Source organism: Periplaneta americana, chromosome 3, assembly GCF_040183065.1.
Source record: "Periplaneta americana isolate PAMFEO1 chromosome 3, P.americana_PAMFEO1_priV1, whole genome shotgun sequence".
NCBI lineage: Eukaryota > Metazoa > Arthropoda > Insecta > Blattodea > Blattidae > Periplaneta > Periplaneta americana.
In genome coordinates, this window is record NC_091119.1 from 185,476,811 (window position 1) to 185,498,216 (window position 21,406).

At 31.9% G+C, this 21,406-nt stretch overlaps 1 protein-coding gene and 1 non-coding gene across 5 annotated transcripts in view; both read left to right on the forward strand.

The window, feature by feature from the left end:
* Positions 1-21,406, forward strand: part of LOC138696913 (uncharacterized) — a 2,004,918-nt gene that overhangs the window by 1,711,593 nt on the left and 271,919 nt on the right. The window lies entirely within an intron of this gene.
* TRNAC-GCA (transfer RNA cysteine (anticodon GCA)) lies at positions 17,778-17,849 on the forward strand. The gene has a single exon. It is a non-coding gene; the product is annotated as a tRNA-Cys (tRNA).

A 21,406-nucleotide genomic window follows, 5' to 3' on the forward strand; every position in this document is an offset into this window, starting at 1 on the left:
GAACTTACGATCTAATGAAGAACATTGACAGTTTAGTTTTTCGGAGACGTGGGAATAGACTTCAACTTCAGTGGCGATGCGATTTTTAATGACAGTAGAAATGCAGATCTAGGTTCTTTGCACCATATCTCTTCCTGATCTTCAATCAGGTATAAACCCGTGAACTTACGGTCTAATGAAGAAAATTGACAGTTTAGTTTTTCAGAGACGTGGAAATAGGCTTCAACTTCAGTGTCGATGCGATTTTAATAGCTGTACAAGATGCGGATCCAGGTTCTTTGCACCATATCTCTTCCTGATCTTCACTCAGGTATAAACCCGTGAACGTACGATCTAATGAAGAAAATTGACAGTTTAGTTTTTCAGAGACGTGGAAATAGGCTTCAACTTCAGTGTCGATGCGATTTTTAATGGTAATACAAGATGCAGATCCAGGTTCTTTGCACCATATCTCTTCCTGATCTTTACTCAGGTATAAACCCGTGAACTTACCATCTAATGAAGAACATTGACAGTTTAATTTTTTTAGAGACGTGGAAATAGGCTCCAACTTCAGTGTCGATGCGATTTTAATAGCTGTACAAGATGCGGGTCCAGGTTCTTTGCACCATATCTCTTCCTGTCTGCCCCATATCTGAATTTCCGTACTTTATCCAAGAGCGGCGAGAGGGAGGAGGAGGGAAATTAATTGTTTTCACGGGACTTGTTCCGCTGCTCCGGAGTAGACAGGCAGTGTGCCAACTTTAGAAAACAGAAACATAATATAATATATAACTCTAAACTAAACTCCAGAGAAAATTAAAAAGCATAAATATTAAATTACTTAGTCCGTCGTTGAAGGGAACCTTCACAGCCATCACTGGTCTCTTCTCATGCGAGACTGTTCTACGTGCTATAAATCTTATCGCTTCATGTCTCGAAGTGTTTTATGATTATGTACGTTATTCATGCTTACATTCTTATTTTACGTTACGCCTGTATTTTATCCGTGCTATTAGTAAGGTTCCTACTCCACCTAGCAGTAATGTTGTGCAGAACGTTCTATGTAACAGACAGAAAGGCCGTGCTAAAGCAAAGCATATGCTATAACGAGCACACTTCATAAATAACGCATTGCTTCTAAATCTCTACAAAACAAACAATGCAATTTTAGTCACTCTTTTTAGTGCGTCTTGCATTTCGCTACATCCTGGAGTGTTCTGGGTTCGATTCTGGATGTGGTCATAGATTTTCTCCATACATTCAATCTTTCCCGGCCACATTATTTATTTATTTACTAATTATTTATTTATTTAATTAATTATTATTTATTTATTTTTTATTTATATTTATTTATTTTTTTATTTTTTATATTTATTTATTTATTTAACCTGGTAGAGATAAGGCCATCAGGCCTTCTCTTCCCCTCTACCAGGGGATTACAACTATAATCTATACTAATAATAAATCTGTAGCCGAAATTTTTCTGGTAATTTTCGATTTTCCAAAAATAATTGGTCCTATCATATATACTTAAGCGCCCTGTAACCGAAAATCGCTTTTTTGAAATTTTTGTTTGTATCTCTGTCTGTCTGTCTGTTTGTTACCTTTTCACGTGATAATGGCTTAACCGATTTATATGAAAATTGGAATATAAATTAAGTCCGTTGTAACTTAGAATTTAGGCTATATGGCATTCAAAATATTTTATTTAAAAGGGGGGTTATAAGGGCGCTTGAATGAAATAAATCGAAATATCTCGCTTATTATTAATTTTCATGAAAAATATTACATAACCAACGTTTCTTTAAAACTAATTTCCCATAAGTTTTGTTCTATGCAAAATGTTGATAGGACTGATATTTAATGAGATAAATGAGTTTCAAAATTACAATAACAACGCCATCTAAGGCGGTGTAATGAAATAAAAAAACAAATGACTTCGTCTATAAGGGGCCTTGGACAACAACAATCGAAAGCTATGAAACATAGCCTACAGAGAATGTTTCTGTGTTTGTATGAAGTAATATCGGAAGCTAAATTAACCGATTCGTATAATTAATTACTAATTCACCATTGGAAAGTGTAGTTTCTCTAGATGGACATAATGCTATAATGTCATTACAGTAACTTCTGAGAGAATTGAGGACAGATAAGATTAAAATAGCTTCTTATGCACAGAAAACTTGATAGGCATTCGTTTCCTGTATTTCCTAAAATAATTTTTATGACCAAGTGAGTGGTCTCTGGATCAAAATGATCGCATTTTAATTTTTTGATACAATTTAAGTAACATAATAAAAGATTTATCCTTCTATCAAAGAAGAATGTTCCTTGGATCAAATGTCCTATTTTAATTATGTAATTACTATATATTTATTTCTAACGGGTGCAGCGGAGCGCACGGGTACGGCTAGTATTAAGAATAAATTACAATTATAATTACAATTAATATTAAATTTACAAATACAATAAAAATCAAAGTACTGAAAGATTAACTGATTAATAAAAGCTAGACAGTTTATTGTAAAAGTTACGAAGAGAGAAACATTTGCTTTTATTAATTAAGTAAAAATTAAACCTACTCTACGCAGTAAGAAAATGCTTAATAAGTTTGCTTTTGAACGCTACTAAATTCCGACAGTCTCTGATGTCACTGGGTAGGGTATTCCACAAGCGCGAGAGCGAGATTGTGTATGATGATGAATACGATGATGTCTTATGTGTTGGTATGGCTAGTATGCCATGCGTGTGAAGAGATTATGATATGATCACAGATAACTGAAACGGGAGGCAAGGTAGGTAGGTGTAGAGGTGTGAAGGACTTGGAATAGGAGAACAAGAGAATGAAAATTTCTACGTTCGTTAAGCCGTAGCCAGTTTAGAGTTTAGAAGGATGGGGTAATGTGGTCAGCGCGACGGACATCGCAGACGAAGCGAACACAAGAATTATGAACACGTTGTAATTTTTGCGACTGGTTGACATTGAGGTCAGTCATTACTGTGTACTATGGTACTGACGTGCATCGAGCCTCTTAAGGGAGCATATACACCTTCAGAGCGGAACAGAAAATGTTTTTAGCTCATTTCCCGTAACTTAAATTTTCCAAACCAATTTTCCTCATAACTACCACATGTTTTAAAATAAATTTATGAAATTTTACACGTACATGAATTTCATACTCCACAACAAACCCTGCCTTTAACACTACTTTATCTTTCCAAGTTATTGTTTTATTAACAACTAACCGTACCCGTGCGCTCCGCAGCACCCGTTAGAAATAAATATAAAGTAATTACATAATTAAAATAGGACGTTTGATCCAGGGAACATACGTGTTTGATAAAAGGATAAATCGTTTAATATGTTCCTTAATTTAAATTGTATTTAAATAATTAAAATGCGATCATTTTGGTCCAGAGACACTCATTTGATGCAATGACAATTCCTCTAACCGCTTTCATAATTTTTATTACATGCAACCATAGTTTAATGAAGATAGATATCATTTAGATTTAATGTGTATATTTTATTTTACTTGTTATAGGTTTCCATTGAATTATGGTAATAACTTAATTTTAACCCTTGTTTACTACGTATTCAGTAAATGGCGCTTGGCCTACTATGGTTCTGAACCCTTCAAATAACTTAAATTATATTATATAATATTACATATTATATTATATTATATTATATTATATTATATTATATTATATTATATTATATTATATTATATTATATTATATTATATTATATTATATTATATTATATTATATTATATTATATTATATTATATTATATTATATTATACTATATTATATTATACTATATTATATTATATTATATTATATTATATAATATTATATTATATTATATTATATTATATTATATTATATTATATTATATTATATTATATCATATCAGAAGTTACTGTAATAACATTATAGCATTAAGTCCATCTAGAGAAACTACACTTTCCAATGGTGAAATAATAATTAATTATACAAATCGGTTAATTTAGCTTCCGATATTACTTCATACAAACACAGAAACATTCTCTGTAGGCTATTTTTCATAGCTTTCGATTGTTGCTGTCCAAGGCCCCTTATAGACGAAGTCATTTGTTTTTTAATTCATTACACGGCCTTAGATGGCAGTTATTTTAATATTAAAACTCGTATATCTCATTAAATATCAGTCCTATCAAAATTTTTCAAAGAATAAAACTTATCGCAAATTATTTTTAAAGAAACGTTTGCTATGTAACATTTTTCACAAAAACCAATAATAAGCGAGATATTTCGATTTATTTAATTCAGGCCCCCTTATAACCCCCCTTTTAAATAATGTATTTTGAATGACATATAGCATAAAATCTAAGTTACAACGAACATAATTTATATTCCAATTTTCATCAAAATCCGTTCATCCATTATCGCGTGAAAAGGTAACAAACATACAGACAGACAGACATACAAACAAAAATTAAAAAAAAAAACTATTTTCGGTTTCAGGGTGGTTAATTATATATGTTAGGAACAATTTTTTTTTGGAAAATCGAAAATCACCAGAAAAATTTCGGCTACAGATTTATTATTAGTATAGATTTGTACGTATTCTCTGATGGAGACTCTTGCTGACATGTACAGTTGTGGCAAAAAAACCGGACCGACCCTTGTAGCTGATTTCAGAGCCTTGTTCACTCGAGAGCACGATAGACTGGTAACTAAGACTTTCGTGGTTCGAATCCTGCCTGGGAAGGAAACTTTTTTTGTTCCTTTTTAAAATTTATTCCCAATACTTTTCGATTGCTGGTAAAATTCATGTTCTGGGAATAATAAGTTAATTAAGTAGTAAAATATCGCTGCAATCGAAAAGTATTGGGAATAAATTTGAATAAGGAACAAAAAAAAAAAGTCCTTCCCAGGCAGGATTCGAACCACGAAAGTCTTAGTTACCAGTCTATCGTGCTCTGGAGTGAACAAGGCTCTGAAATCAGCTACAAGGGTCGGTCCAGTTTTTTTTGCCACTACTGTATACCTATTATTAGGCGATATGTATCAGACAGAGGAAGAACAATTTTTTGTATACATCTGAAGTCTGATTAATGTAATATATATAGCTAGTCAGCGATGTATGCAATGAGGAGAAAAGGAAATGGCCATACTACCCTTTATCTCCTGCATGAGTGATGCTTTATTGGTGTCACTTACGTTGTTCAGACCTGTTTTCGGACATTTGACTGAACAACAACAATTTTATGTAAAAAGAAAAAGTACATTTTACAATCCAATGTAACAAAATTTTAAAAAATATTATTTATATATTAAACTGATAAGAGCAGGGTTTATTCACACATTAATTACGAATGAAATTGACAAAATCATTAAAATATTCATAATTGTACAAATTGCACTCCTCCCAAATTGAAAATTTGATTACTCTCAACAATAAACGTTTTTGTATTCCAAAAATTGCTTATTAATCTAGAAATATTTTTTAATTACTATACCAAATTCCAGTAGAAAATTAATTCAGAATAGGCCTATACACATAAAACAGAAATTTCAAAAATGCGATTTTTTGGTCTCGGAACATGTTAACACCAATTAGTTTTGTTTTTTTTTATTTTAGTTGGTTATTTAACGACGCTGTATCAACTGCTAGGTTATTTAGCGTCGATGAGATGGGTGATAGCGAGATGATATTTGGCGAGATGAGACCGAGGATTCGCCATAGATTAGCTTGCAAATTAGTTTTGTAAAAGAGAACATTTTAAGTTTTAGTTTTATTATTAGTATTGATTTTTCAGGTATAAAAGTTTATTTTAAATAATTTCTTTTCATTACATTTCACCGTTCTCTCCACAAAACATTTCTTTCTTTAATTTTGGTAACCCCTGACTCCCATCCAAAGGCATCTGCACAGTTATGATCGGTATGCTTCACTTAGGCCTATTATATTCTTTGTGCTTGTTATTTTACACAGTTCTGTGCAGACTGGAAAGAGAGAATGCTCAAATAGCATAGTTATGTCACATTTTTAACGACTCCAACTCATCAGAAATATTGCCATGAAACCGACTCTAAAATTCACAGCGGGACGAACATTCGATCTGAAATAACATAAATCCTTAAAGAAACTACCACTACCAAACTCAAAGAACTTCGAAAGAAAGTTAAACTGCTTCGAAATCCCCATTCATTCAAGAGAACCATCGCTTTTCATGTCCTGGTCGCTCTAATACTCTTACATTGCGGGATTTCATGGGCGGGACTTTGAAGAGATTCCCTTAACGATCATATCAATCAGGCTCAGTGGAGCGGCGATCAGCTTCGTTTCCAAGGCCAATGCATGTCTGCGTCTCCCTTAACTTGTCGCATCTTGTAATTAAAGTGTATTGTGGCCTACAGTAACAATACTGTATGGTACAATTACATTTTCTAGTATGGTATTATTATTTTATTTTTATCATTATTACTTATATTTATCATCATTTTTATTATTTATTTTTAATTGTATCATAATTATGTTTATCGAATTATTATCATTATTAATCATATTATTACTACTTACTTTCATCATCATCATCATCATCATCATTATTATTATTATTATTATTATTATTATTATTATTATTATTATTATTATAAAGTCTATAACAGAGATCTGCATCGGACGTTTTCGCTCGAGCTCCAAGTAGTTCATAGCATAATCCGATGGTAGCGCACATGAATGATGGATAAAATTGTCACGAGCGATAAATCCTCGAACGGTATAAGCCGAGCGTTAGATATTCGTTCTTGTTACAGTGATGAACTGTATAGTAACATCATAGATGTTAATCATTTCAAAACTTTGCAGTGTTTAACTAACCTCTCCATAGTACAACTACAAAACTTGCTTTAAAATGTAATATAAATGTTGTAGATGTAGGTAAATGTTTTTTTTTCCCCCACACAGGAATGATTTTGTTTTTGCCACATCTGATAGATGTTATTGGATGTAAATGTAATTATTATAAACGGAGAACACAATCACGATAATGCAAGAACTGTATCAAATTTTCTAGTAATAATAATAATAATAATAATAATAATAATAACATGCATTTTACGATGAGATTTTCACATGGCCTTCTACAAGTGTGGATTGATGTGCATCTGACTGTGGTGAATGAGTGTTATATTTTGTGTATATACCGGTACCAAACATTGGATTTGGTCAAATTTAATGACAAACTCATGAATTTTATAAAATATATTATACAATACTGAAAGTAGCCTCAAAAGACAACATATCGATTAACTATGATAAAAATAATCAATAATGTTCTAAGATATATTCATTATAATAAAAAATAATAATAATAATAATAATAATAATAATAATAATAATAATTAGTGTATCAATCTTTGCGTCTGCAACAGTTGTGCAGCATGATTATTCATTTTATTATATTTTCTGTGCGTTATCTCTGTACTAATATTGTTATTAATCTACTGCTATATCAAGAATACTTTGTAAAACGTTTCTACATTGTCGCAGTATATAGGCGGAACACTATGTATGGACCTATCATATTATATGTGGTAAATCAAATATTGAATAATTATTAATTAGCAATAATAACTGTATATCGAAGTTTTTGATACTATTTTATTTATAACTTCATGTTCCTGTTTTGGTACGTTCCATTGACTGTTCCATTAAACGTTTGTCATAAACGCAGAAAATAAAGCCTTATTTTTACCATGTGAGCAAAACATATGTGTATCTTATCTGTCGCTTTCCATACAAGATAAGACATGTCGGTGAGATGACCTTGTATTGTGCTTCTATTTATTACGAGCGTATCACGACCGATCGTATCTCACTCGAGGCTGCGACACTCGACCGAGTTCAAGCGAGCGATTTAACTCCAATGCAGCACTCTGGTCTATAACTTATTCTTTTTCTACTCCAGCTACTCTTGTAATTCTATACTGTGCATTAATCAGATATAAACTCGAATATGCATCTGTTGTCTGGAATTCTATTACTTCTACTGATTCGGTTAAATTGGAAATCATTCACCCCTATGTGCTTTTATGTTTTTACTAAATTCGTCTGTTTTCAATTATGAGCGTACTTGTAAATATTTTAACTTTATGCTAGACGTCTTCAACTTGACTATTTATTCTTTTGCAAGACCGTAAAGAGTGATATTGATTGTGAACCCTTCATACTTATAAGCCGAAATCTCTTTCTCTAATTATCATATGCATTAAAGCTGCCGATTTACATTGTATTAATTCGGATCCGTTTAATGTATAGTTTTTTGTTTGGTTATTGTTAAGTATTCACATCAAAATCGCATTCATTTCGATTTCATTTGTTTGTGTTGTTTTTGAGTTATTCTATATCATGTATTTCGCAGTTACCTATTCATATTGTAATTATTGTCTATTTGTATTTGTCTCAAATTTTAATAATTATTTTTCAGCACTATTTTTGTAATTCCTTGTTAATTTTTATTTCGTGCTGAACTGTTATTGGACCCAGGCTATTGTATAGCACAATAAATATTAGTAAATAAATAATTATTTATTTTAATTATATCATTATCATTATGTTTATTAAGTGATTATCATTATTAATAATCTTATTAGTTTTTTCCATTTTTGTCATTCTATTATTATTATTATTATTATTATTATTAGGCCTAATATATTATTATTATTATTATTATTATTATTATTATTATTATTGTCAATGCTTTTGCTGATCACTTCAAATCTGTTCAGACTAAACACAGCCATACATATGAAAACATTATTACGAATATAACAGACTCATTACCTATACCTAAAGTAACACATGATGACGTTCGTAAAGCAATTAAAAAACTTAAACCAACAAAAACAACTGGCACTGACGGTATTCCAAATTTTATAATTAAAGGATGCTCTAATATATTTATTCTTCTTTTAGCCCACATATTCAATATTAGTTTGAAAAATGGTGAATTTCCCTCACTATGGAAACAAGCTGCAATTATTCCTATATTTAAAAACGGAAAAAGAAATGATGTCAGAAACTACAGACCTACCTCGATCCTAAATAACTTTTCAAACATTTTTGAAACCATTATTCACAGACATATATCGTTTTATGTGAAAAACAAGCTCAATTCTTCACAACATGGATTTACTAAAACTAAATCCACTGTCACTAACCTGGTCACATATCTAAATCAGATTGTACCAATAATTGAAACGCAGGGACAAACTGATTCAATATATTTTGATTTCAGCAAAGCTTTTGATGTAGTTCCGCACTATATCCTTCTTCATAAGTTAGGAAATATTGGCCTTTCTGTAAGCTACGTAAAGTGGTTCGAAAATTATTTAAGTAATAGAGTTTCATGTGTAAGACTGTTTAATATACACTCTTATTCCTATAATATAAATTGCGGAGTCCCGCAGGGATCTTCTTTAGGACCTCTCCTATTTATTATATTCATAGATGATATATGTAAAAGAATAAGTTCTGACTGTTTATTATTTGCAGACGATTTAAAAATTTTTCGTACAATCAAAAGTAGTACTGACTGTCAATCACTTCAATGTGACATTAATTCAGTCGCTAAATGGTCGGAAGACAATGGTATGAAAATTAACGTATCCAAAACTAATGTAATAACCTTTTCTAGAAAAACTTCTTCACTGAAATTTAATTATTATCTAAATAATGTACTAATTAACAGAACGGATTGCGTAAAAGATTTGGGAATATTCTTTGACAGTAAATTGTATTTTCATAGTCACGTTGATTACATTTACAATCACGCAATCAGAATGCTAGGAATAATACGGTCAATAACTTATTCTTTTTCCACGCCCGATTCTCTTTTAATGCTATACTATACATTGGTGCGATCGAAACTCGAATATGCATCTGTAGTTTGGAACTCGATTACAACTACGGACTCGGCTAAATTAGAAAATATACAAAGAAAATTTATATCCTTATGTTCATTCAGATTTCTGCCCATTAATTCCGGGTATAGTTATGAGAGAAAATGTGAATATTTTAATTGTCAAAATCTATATGCTAGACGCCATGAGCTAGATTATTTGTTCTTTTGTAAAGTCCTCAAAGGTGATATATCCTGTGACTCTTTCTTAAACAATATTACCTTACGTATTCCAACAAAAGATATGAGAGCCCACAAACTTTTCTATATTAGAAATTCGAAATTTCTTTCACCAGTCTCCAGATGCATTAAAAATGCCAACATGCATGGCTGCGAATTCGATCCCTTCAATGTATAGACTTTGTTTGCTCTTGGCAACGTTTTATCATTTATGTATTATTTTAGGCATTATACTCAATTAACATTGTCTCATAGTATTCTTAGTTATCCATTCATCGTCATTATTGTAATTAATTGTAATTATATTTATGTGTAATAATTATTTTTGTTTTATATTTTTTGTTATATTTGTGCTGAACTGTAATTGGCCACTGGCTGTTGTACAGCACATTAAATAAATAAATAAATAAATAAGTAAATAAATAAATAAATAAATAAATAAATAAATAAATAATAATAATAATAATAATTATTATTATTATTATTATTATATATTTTATTTATTTGTATCATTATTATAATTATGTTGATTAAATTATTATCATTTTAATATTACTACTTATTTTCATTATTATTATTATTATTATTATTATTATCATCAGCATTATTATTAGTACTTTTTATTATTATTACTATTATTATTATTTATTTATTTATTTTTATTTGTATAATTATTATAATTAGGTAGATTAAATTATCATCATTTTAATATTACTACTTATTTTCATTCTTCTTCTTATTATTATTATTATTGTTACTATTACTATTTTTAATATTATTATTGTTATTATTATTATTTATTTATTTATTTTTATTTGTATCATTATTATAATTATGTTGATTAAATTATTATCATTTTAATATTACTACTTATTTTCATTATTATTATTATTATTTATTTATTTATTTATTTATTTATTTATTTATTTATTATTTCTTTAACACAAGATATGAGAGCACACAAACCTTTCTATAATAGAAATTCAAAATTTATTTCACCAGTCTTCAGATTAAAAATTCATGGCGGCTAATTCGACCCTTTCAGTGTATAGACCAGGGCTGGGCACCAAGAGCAAAATCTACTCTCTCACTGGAAGCCATTTGACCTCTCTTCTGCCCCTTCCTTCCCCGCTTAACACCGCGCAGCGTTGATGTCGTGACGGAAGAATATTAAGCGTCCCCGTTTAGAGTTTGGATTCGCTCCCGGTGCCCAGCCCTGGTATAGACTTAGTCGCTCTTGGCAATGACTTATCATTTATGTATTCTTTTAGAAATCATTCGTAATTTTCATTGTATTATCATCTCTATTATTCTCATAGTATAATACATCATAGATTAAAAAAATTCTTCCTTGAAGATGGTTTATTTTAATTTTAATTTATCTTTATTGTTATTTTTATTGTTACTTATATGCATCCATTGATTAACATTACAATTTAATTTACTTATTTTAAATTTTATATTATTATTGTACATTTTAATTGTATTCAAATTTTAATTCTGTTTATTCTGTATTATTAATGTATCATTTGTGCTGGACTATCATTGGCCCCTGGCTATTATTATTATTATTATTATTATTATTATTATTATTATTATTATTATTATGGAATGAAAATTAATCTATCCAAAACTTTTGTCATTTCCTTCTCACGGAAAACTACTTCCCTAAAATTTAATTATTCTCTTAGTAATGTCATAATTACTAAGAAAAATAGTATTAGAGATCTTGGTGTCATACTTGATTCAAGATTATATTTCCATGATCATGTGCAATATATATACCCATTCATTAAGAATGCTTGGTCTTATAATTAGACCAAGCATTCTTAATGAATAGATCTATAACTTATTCTTTTTCTACTCCGATATGTCTATTAATTGTATACTATACGTTGGTTAGATCCAAGCTTGAATATGCATCTGTTGTATGGAACTCCATTACTTCCACTGACTCAGCTAAATTGGAGAATATTCAAAGAAAATTTATTTCCTTGTGTTCTTATAGATTTTTACCAAATTCCGATGACTATAAATATGAGATTAACTGCTGCAGTTTATTTGCCAGACGTCAAGATCGTGATTATTTATTTTTTTGTAAAGTCATTAAGGGTGATATTGATTTTTAATCATTCATAAGCAATATCAGTCTTCGTATTCCTGCTAAGGGTTTAAGATTTCACAACATTTTTTATAATATAAATTCAAAATCTCTCTCTCTCTCCGGTCTGCAGATGTATAAAATATGGTAATTTGCATGGATTAAGCTTGGATCCATTTAATGTGTAGTATAAACTTTTTGAGTTTATCAAGATATATCCTTACTTGTTATTATTGTCAGATATTGCTATTTATTTTGTTCCATTTGGTCAAAGATTATTGATGAGTATTATATTGATTGTATTCCATCTCACTGCCATTTCTATCATTCATTCTCATCATCATCTCTTCTGTTTTGTTTTATTTTGTTTTGTTTTGTTTTGTTTTGTTTTGTTTTGTTTTGTATCGTGCTAAACTGTAATTGGCCTTGTGCTGTTGTTTTGCACGTTAATATTCCAAATAAATAAATAAATAAATAAATAAATAAATAAATAAATAAATAAATAAATAAATAAATAAATAAATAAATAAATAAATAAGTAAATAAGTAAATAACTAAATAAGTAAGTAAATAAATAAATAAATAAGTAAATAAATAAATAAGTAAATAAGTAAATAAATAAATAAGTAAATAAGTAAATAAATAAATAAATAAATAAGTAAATAACTAAATAAGTAAGTAAATAAATAAATAAATAAATAAATAAGTAAATAAGTAAATAACTAAATAAGTAAGTAAATAAATAAATAAATAAGTAAATAAGTAAATAAATAAATAAATAAGTAAATAAGTAAATAACTAAATAAGTAAATAAATAAATTAATTAATTAATTAAAAATATATATATATAAATAAATAAATACATACAGTAAGATCTATAATAGCAACTGCCTTAAGGAACAAAGGTTATTCAGTATATGAAGAAGTACACGACATATCCAGTGAGGGCAGTAATCGAAGAATCGACATAATTGTATTTAAACCTCCCTCTCTTGAAGGTTACATCATAGACCCTACTGTGAGATTCGAATCGCACGAACACCAGCCACAAGAAGTACACGAGTTTTATAGGGACAAATACCATCTGAAATCCATCGTCATTACGGGACTAATGATAGGAGCCCGTGGGACAATACCCCGGTTCCTAGTCGACTTCTGTAAATCTTTTGGCCTGCATAAAAGTATTTTAAGAGATCTAACAATTGCAGCACTCAAAGGCTCAATAGCTATTTTCAGGCATCATACATATGGACCATGACTAATTCGCATTTCCTTGACGTTACTTCGTTTAACATCATGTGTTTCAATATAATTCACATTCTTTCTTTTTCACTCTAACAACAATTTATCACTAAGCCTCAAGGCTTTTACTCTATTGTATCATGGTACTCTTTGTCAACAGCAACCTGTAGTGGTTACAGGAAGAAAAAAAAATTAAATTAAATTAAATTTAGGGCCTATTATTATTATTATTTTTTATTTATTTATTTAATCTCACAAGATTAAGGCCATAAGGCCTTCTCTTACATCCTACCAGATGACACATATAAATACAAAAAAGTAATACAAACATTATTATTATTATTATTATTATTATTATTATTATTATTATTATTATTATAAATCTCTGAACGAAATGTTGAGTAACACTACATTTTTCCTTTCTATTTCATATAGTAAAATAAGATAACATTGCATTTTGTACATCTTCTCTTCGCGATGTCCTGTTTCATTACAAAATGGAGTCATTTCTGATGAGAAGATTCTTACTAGATTTTAATGTTCTCTGTTTGCAATATGAAAATCCACATTTCAAACCAATCCTCACAAAACCTTTTATTTCGCAAATTCGAATTTATTTATCGCATATTTTTAACAACTGTCAAGGGATTCTGATAATGCACCGTCCCGTATTTATTATACATATGTATGATGTAACAAAGTAATGCGAAATAAATTAACTACGTTCATTGTTATTACCATGAAATGAAGCGGAAGTTGAGGGAATGATTCGAAAAATATGGGCCACGGGGACGTAAATCAAATGAAATAGCGATGGGGCTTATTGGACTCGTTGTTTTGACGATATAATTTGTAAAACTCCATAAACTTTATTATTAATCGCCCCTGCAGATGCGATTACACACACAACGGTAATATTTGCCATCACTACCCACACACAGGTATTTGTTGGTGATCGTTATGGAAATATGTTTGCATTTTTTCTTGCATTGTCTATGAAAAATTGCATAAAATATTAAAATATTATATTTGCGCAAAAAAAAATCAAAATATGTCATTGAATAATTTCGAGGGAAAAATTGTTCCGGAGCCGGGTATCGAACCCGGGACCTTTGGTTTAACGTACCAACGCTCTACCACTGAGCTACTCGGGAACTCTAACCGACACCGATCCAACTTTTCCCTCTATATCCACAGACCTCAAAGTGGGCTGACAACCGTCAAGCAACCAAGTTCGAGTGCACACTAACTCCGTGTGACTTAAATTGTGGCTTTCTGTTGACGAACAGTGACGTGTATTATGCAAATCAAGATTTCAGGTATAACTCCCTGTAAAGTTGATTTGAATAATTTCGAGGGAAAAATTGTTCCGGAGCCGGGTATCGAACCCGGGACCTTTGGTTTAACGTACCAACGCTCTACCACTGAGCTACTCGGGAACTCTAACCGACACCGATCCAACTTTTCCCTCTATATCCATATATCCATTTCTATATATATTGTGGCTTTCTGTTAAATTGTGGTACATTAAACCAAAGGTCCCGGGTTCGATACCCGGCTCCGGAACAATTTTTCCCTCGAAATTATTCAAATCAACTTTACAGGGAGTTATACCTGAAATCTTGATTTGCATAATACACGTCACTGTTCGTTAACAGAAAGCCACAATTTAAGTCACACGGAGTTAGTGTGCACTCGAAGTTGGTTGCTTGACGGTTGTCAGCCCACTTTGAGGTCTGTGGATATAGAGGGAAAAGTTGGATCGGTGTCGGTTAGAGTTCCCGAGTAGCTCAGTGGTAGAGAGTTGGTACGTTAAACCAAAGGTCCCGGGTTCGATACCCGGCTCCGGAACAATTTTTCCCTCGAAATTATTCAAATCAACTTTACAGGGAGTTATACCTGAAATCTTGATTTGCAAAATATGTCATTGTAGTCCTACTACACTTATTCAAAGTATTCCCACAGTCTAGTACAAATAGTCACTAAGTTCAATAAGTAGGGAATATGTATCCAAGACTTTAATTGCTAGCCACTAGGATCGCTACTATCGCATAGTCTATTGTTCCTAGTTGCTAACCGCTTGCAGCATTGTATCGCGAGAAATGCAAAAAATCACCTCAAGCTTCGTGACTGTATGTACTAGACCAGACGTCTCCAAAAGCGTACTCGCGAGTAAGCCCCTGAACGGGACCGAAGCCAGTACGTAATGAGCGCGGTCCGCCTCACCCATCCCCACCTGTACTGTACTCAATGTTCATGCGCAAACGAAAAGCAGTGGCGGACTACCATCATCATTGTGTTGGTCGGAGTGTTCCACCGTTTCACAGTGTCTTCTAATCATGGACACAGTACATTCAAGAATGAATAGGAAGAGAAACTTTTTTGTGTTGGTGGGGAGAATGTGAAATGCTTAATTTGTTCGAAAATTCTTAAGGGTGTGTTGAAATTCAACATGCGACGACAAATACTCGATTCTTCACAAAGGATATCATACAATTACAGGCATGTTGGACATGTGAAAATAATTTATTTTGGGACTATCTGTATAACTGTTGGTTATACATAATGATCAGTATATTACAATACGTTTACACTCAGTTCCGCATGACAAACATATAGTTTTTCATTTAATTTTAAGTGAAATGCGTAGGCCTACAAATATTTTGATAAATAAAAAACAAGAAAATACAAACAAAAATCACACACGTGTCCTAAGTATTAAAGAAAAAAAGCTTCTTCTAAGCTATGTCCTAGCCTGGAATATTGGAAAATCAATGAAGCACTTTACAGAAGCATCATTTATAAAATCGTGCATACAGGACGTTACTAAAATACTATGTCCAGAACAAAGTCAAAGTTTAAGAAAATTAAATTGTTTCCCATTACAGTTCAGAGAAGGAATTTCAAGATTGTAAATGTAATTGAATCTGAAGTCGAAACCACAATTTACCAGTTTGTAGCTTACTCACTTGCATTGGACGAAAGCACAGATAGAAATGACAAAGCTCACCTAGCCATTTTCATCCGAGGAGTTAATGAACATTTTTCCTGTGTCTGAATGTCTTCTAGATATAATTACAAAATACAACTGGAGAAGAACTTTTCCAGGCACTGAAAGGCACCATAGAACAGAAGAGGTTGAATTTGCAATGGCTTGTGTCAATAGCAACAGACGGGGCTCCAGCTTCATAGTATATCAAAATAATATACAAACGTATGATTTTTTTTATTCTTTTGATGTTATTATTTGTAAACATGAGCAGATCGTTGCCGCGATCCCCCACTGATCGCTCCCATCAGTTGAGGTATGAGTCCCTTCCCCTGCTCTAGCCTTACAGCACACTGTGTTCGGCGGGCAGCATCGAGAGCACGAATGACGATACGCTTTTTGGAGACCTCTGTACTAGACTGTAGTATTACCATAGTCCGGATCTCCTTACATATGCAATGGATTATAGTGATTCCCTAGTTATCAGGATGAAATTTATTTTGCCAATTTTGTTTCGAATTACAGTATTGACATATTACTATCAGTTACTTTCTTTATTGTTATGTTGACGTCATTTACCTTTGAAGCAGCTATCAATGTTCAAGAAAAGAAAGTTGCTAGCGAGTGTTACTTGAAATTTGAGCGTAATTAATCATAACATCATCATCATCATCGTCATCATCATCATCATCATCAACATCGTGTAGCTTCCAAGGAGTTGTGCCACAGATTGATTCCTTTCCGATCTCATATTAGAGATCGAGAAGCCTCTTCACTGAACTTCCAGGGTTTCTGTAACCGCCAGGGTGTATTTTTTTTTTTGTTTTTTAGTAATTTAGGCTATATGTTGCGGGGAATCGTATTGACATGTTGTATCCACTTCGTCTTTTAATTTAAAATTTGTTCAAAGGCTTATGTCATACTCAATTCTTCCAAAATTACTATATTTGTTTTGCAGTCGTTCCATTTATAAGCTGTAGTTCTTCAATATTTCATTTCCGCCGCAATTATTCTTGATTTAGGCCTATCTTTTGTCTTTATTATCCATATATTATTTCAATGTACCGAAGTACATATGATATTTCCATGCAGATATTCTGCGTCGTCATACGATGAAAGAGTAATGGAACGGAGAAAAATTCTTTCCGTCGCCGGGATTTGAACCCGGGTTTTCAGCTCTACGTGCTGATGCTTTATCCACTAAGCCACACCGGATACCACCCCGGTGTCGGACAGAATTGTCTCTGATTGAGTTCCAACTCTTGGGTTCCCTCTAGTGGACGCCCTCTGCACTACGTCATAGATGTCTATGAACATAGGACCGAAGTCCGGTGTGGCTTAGTGGATAAAGCATCAGCACGCAGAGCTGAAAACCCGGGTTCAAATCCCGGCGCCGGAAAGAATTTTTCTCCGTTCCATTACTCTTTCATCGTATGACGACGCAGAATATCTGCATGGAAATATCATATGTACTTCGGTACATTGAAATAATATATGATATGCGTAAATCACTTCGTGATTTAAGACGGCGCTTATTCCGTCGGATCCCGGCCAACTAGTCACTCATAACGAGTGCACCTCAGCACGTGTGGACTTCGGTCCTATGTTCATAGACATCTATGACGTAGTGCAGGGGGCGGCCACTTGAGGGAACCCAAGAGTTGGAACTCAGAGACAATTCTGTCCGACGCCGGGGTGGTATCCGGTGTGGCTTAGTGGATAAAGCATCAGCACGTAGAGTTGAAAACCCGGGTTCAAATCCCGGCGCCGGAAAGAATTTTTCTCCGTTCCATTACTCTTTCATCGTATTTATTATCCAGTTTACGCAACTGTATACTACACTTATTCAAAGTATTAGTTGCTAGCCACTAGGAGTGGCTCGTTGGGTGACTGGTTGAGTGGAAGAGAAGGCCTTACTGCCTGAACTCCGCCAGATAAAATAAATCGTTATTATTATTATTATTATTATTATTATTATTATTATTATTATTATTATAGGCCTTACTGCCTGAACTCTGCCAGATAAAATAAATTATTATTATTATTATTATTATTATTATTATTATTATTATTATTATTATTATTATTATTATTATTATTATTATTATTATTATTATTATTATTATAGTAAAGTTGGAAGAGGCAATAAAGGGACATCATTTTATTTTTACTAACATTTTTAATATTAACCTGGCTATATCTCTAGATTAACGGTTCATAAACGAAAACTCACTTTGCTATACCCTTTCACGACTGGAGTTCGACGATACTGGCGTAAAATACAAACAAATCACTTTACTAGGTATAGGAGTGAAGAAAAGCAGTTCATCCATTTATGTAAACTAGGAAATATCGCAATTTTGAGTTTGATAATTATTTTCATTAGGTTTTTGTTTAATCAAAATACAGTACTGTATTACCAACAAGTGTTTTTACTCACGAACTGAGTTATCCATTCGGACCTACTCATTATGCAGTGTATATTATACTGTTTACAGCACATTGGCGTACAATATAGAGAAAGAAGTTAAATTGAAAAATTATCATAATATGGATATTTAAATATATTTTTGAAAATGGCGGCCGTTCATTTCAATACAGGCTTCAGTTCTTTTGTGCATATTATCATACTATAGACTATTGCATCTAATTCCAATTACCAGTTTCGTCCTTCGTACTAGTAACTCATGTTGAAATAATTCTGTACCTACTCTATAAAAGAGTACCTTACGTACTATAAATTCAATCTTCACTTCTGCCCGACCCGCACAGATAAAATTACTCACACTTGCTATCTACTGTCCGTCCAAGTGATTATGTCTCAGGATCGTAGAAGGGGTGAAATCACGTGACAGTTAATTACTTAACGAAGCCCTTTTATTTAAGTTATTTTAAACAGTTGTATAATGTTACGTAGACGTCCAATTCCTAACGAAAATTAATGTTTTCAGAAAAGAGGTAAGACAGCCCAGCCACTAGCCTTTACAGAGGAGCAAGCAGAAGCAGGTGGGGGAAATCGGGGTGCGACGTAGGCAAACGGACGACAGTATTTGTGCGAAAATATGATTCAATATTGAAAGCTCTTTCGTCACTGGAAAACGCGAACATATTTCTGGAACGTACTATATTCACTAACTCAGTAATGTTTACCTTATGCGGCCTTGGTTCTGTGTGGAGGACAGTTGGAACTTCATTAATAGAAGAGAGTGGGAGTGAAGTACATAAAAAACTCAGGTTCAATAAAAATTGAAGTAAAAATAAAATGATGTCCCTCTACAATCATATCCGGGTTTTAGTTAAGTTTTTTTTTATTTAAATACATTGTTTATGGCACCAGTAACCTTTGCGAAATTGTTAAATTTATGGTTAACATCAAATTAATAATCAATAATATTAATAAGTAATACAGGAGCAATTAATAAACGGCATATATTTTAAAATATTTTCGGTTTTCGGAGTTCGTACTAATGATTTCATATCTATTTTTAGTTGGTTATTTAACGACGCTGTATCAATTACTCGGTTATTTAGCGCCGATGGGATTGGTGATAGTGAGATGGTATTTGGCGAGATAAGGCAGAAGATTCGCCATAGATGACCTGACATTCGCCTTATTCGGAAAAAACCCAACCAGGTAATCAGCCCAAACGGGAATCGAACCAACGCCCGAGCGCAACTCCGGATCGGCAGGCAAGCGCCTTAGCCAACTGAACTACGCCGGTAGTTGATTTCATATTGTGAATATATATTTTTAGGTTATGTCTCATGAATCGTAATCTATTCAGTCGAACCAATAAATTTCATGTTGGCAAGTTATTTTAATATTACGAGTACATCATAATAAATGAAAGAATAAATAAACAAATACATTTATTTATTATTATTGTTAGTATTATTATTATTATTATTATTATTATTATTATTATTATTATTATTATTATTATTACAGCTGAAGTGTGTCACACCCATAAACGTAGAACATAACATACCTTGTTGTTCAGGATCCTGAATGTATGGCTCTTGAGTTGAAAGCGGTGTACCTGTTTACACAAACATACAGTATGACAGCAGATCCCAGCGGAGATGTATTTAAGCAGTTTACAGTGCAGCGTCTCTCTATGACATTTTCACAATATTTTGTAGTAAATACATAATTTCAGTTCAGCCAGTAATTTTTTAAGATACTACTCTTTCTGATGCACTATTAGGAAGTTCAAATATAGAAAACAAAGAACGGATGTGGCAAAATTTTCCTTTGTTAACCGCACAATAGTAGACTGGAACAGCTTACCTGCGGCAATCTTTCAGGGTGGTCCTCTTAAAATCAATATATTTAAGAAAGGGTTGAGAAGATTAGACTGAAAATGTAATTGGAGGTGCAGTGTAATTATTTATGTTGTGTCATGTAATTAATTAAATTAATATATAATTAATTAAGTTGATATGTAATTAAGATGATATGTATTTTAGTTGATATGTAAATAAATTAAGGTGATGTGTAATTAATTAAAATGATATGTAATTAAGTTGGTATGTAATTAATTAAGGTGATATGTAATTACTTAAATTGGTAATAGTTGGGTGAAATAGAAGTACTTATAAGTTAGATTTACTTTTGCTTATTGTAGACGTTATTATAGAATAGTTTTTATGCTCGACCATGCCGAAATGTACTAATTATACATCTGGTAGCAGTCCTTTAATGCATGTCATTAAAGTACACCTTCTCATTAAAGTACAGGTCTTCAGCCAATGATAACTCAGCTTACATGTGTTCAGCCAATGACAAGTCAGCTTTGTACCGTTATAAAACCGCAAGTATCGATTATTCTCGGATATGCAATCGAAAGAGAATTAGCGAAAAGTCACGGAGGCTGGAAATCCAATACTGTCGCAGAAGGTTATGTTCTGTTACAATAATAATTAGCGTTAATTGTAAATAGTATTCAAATAAAT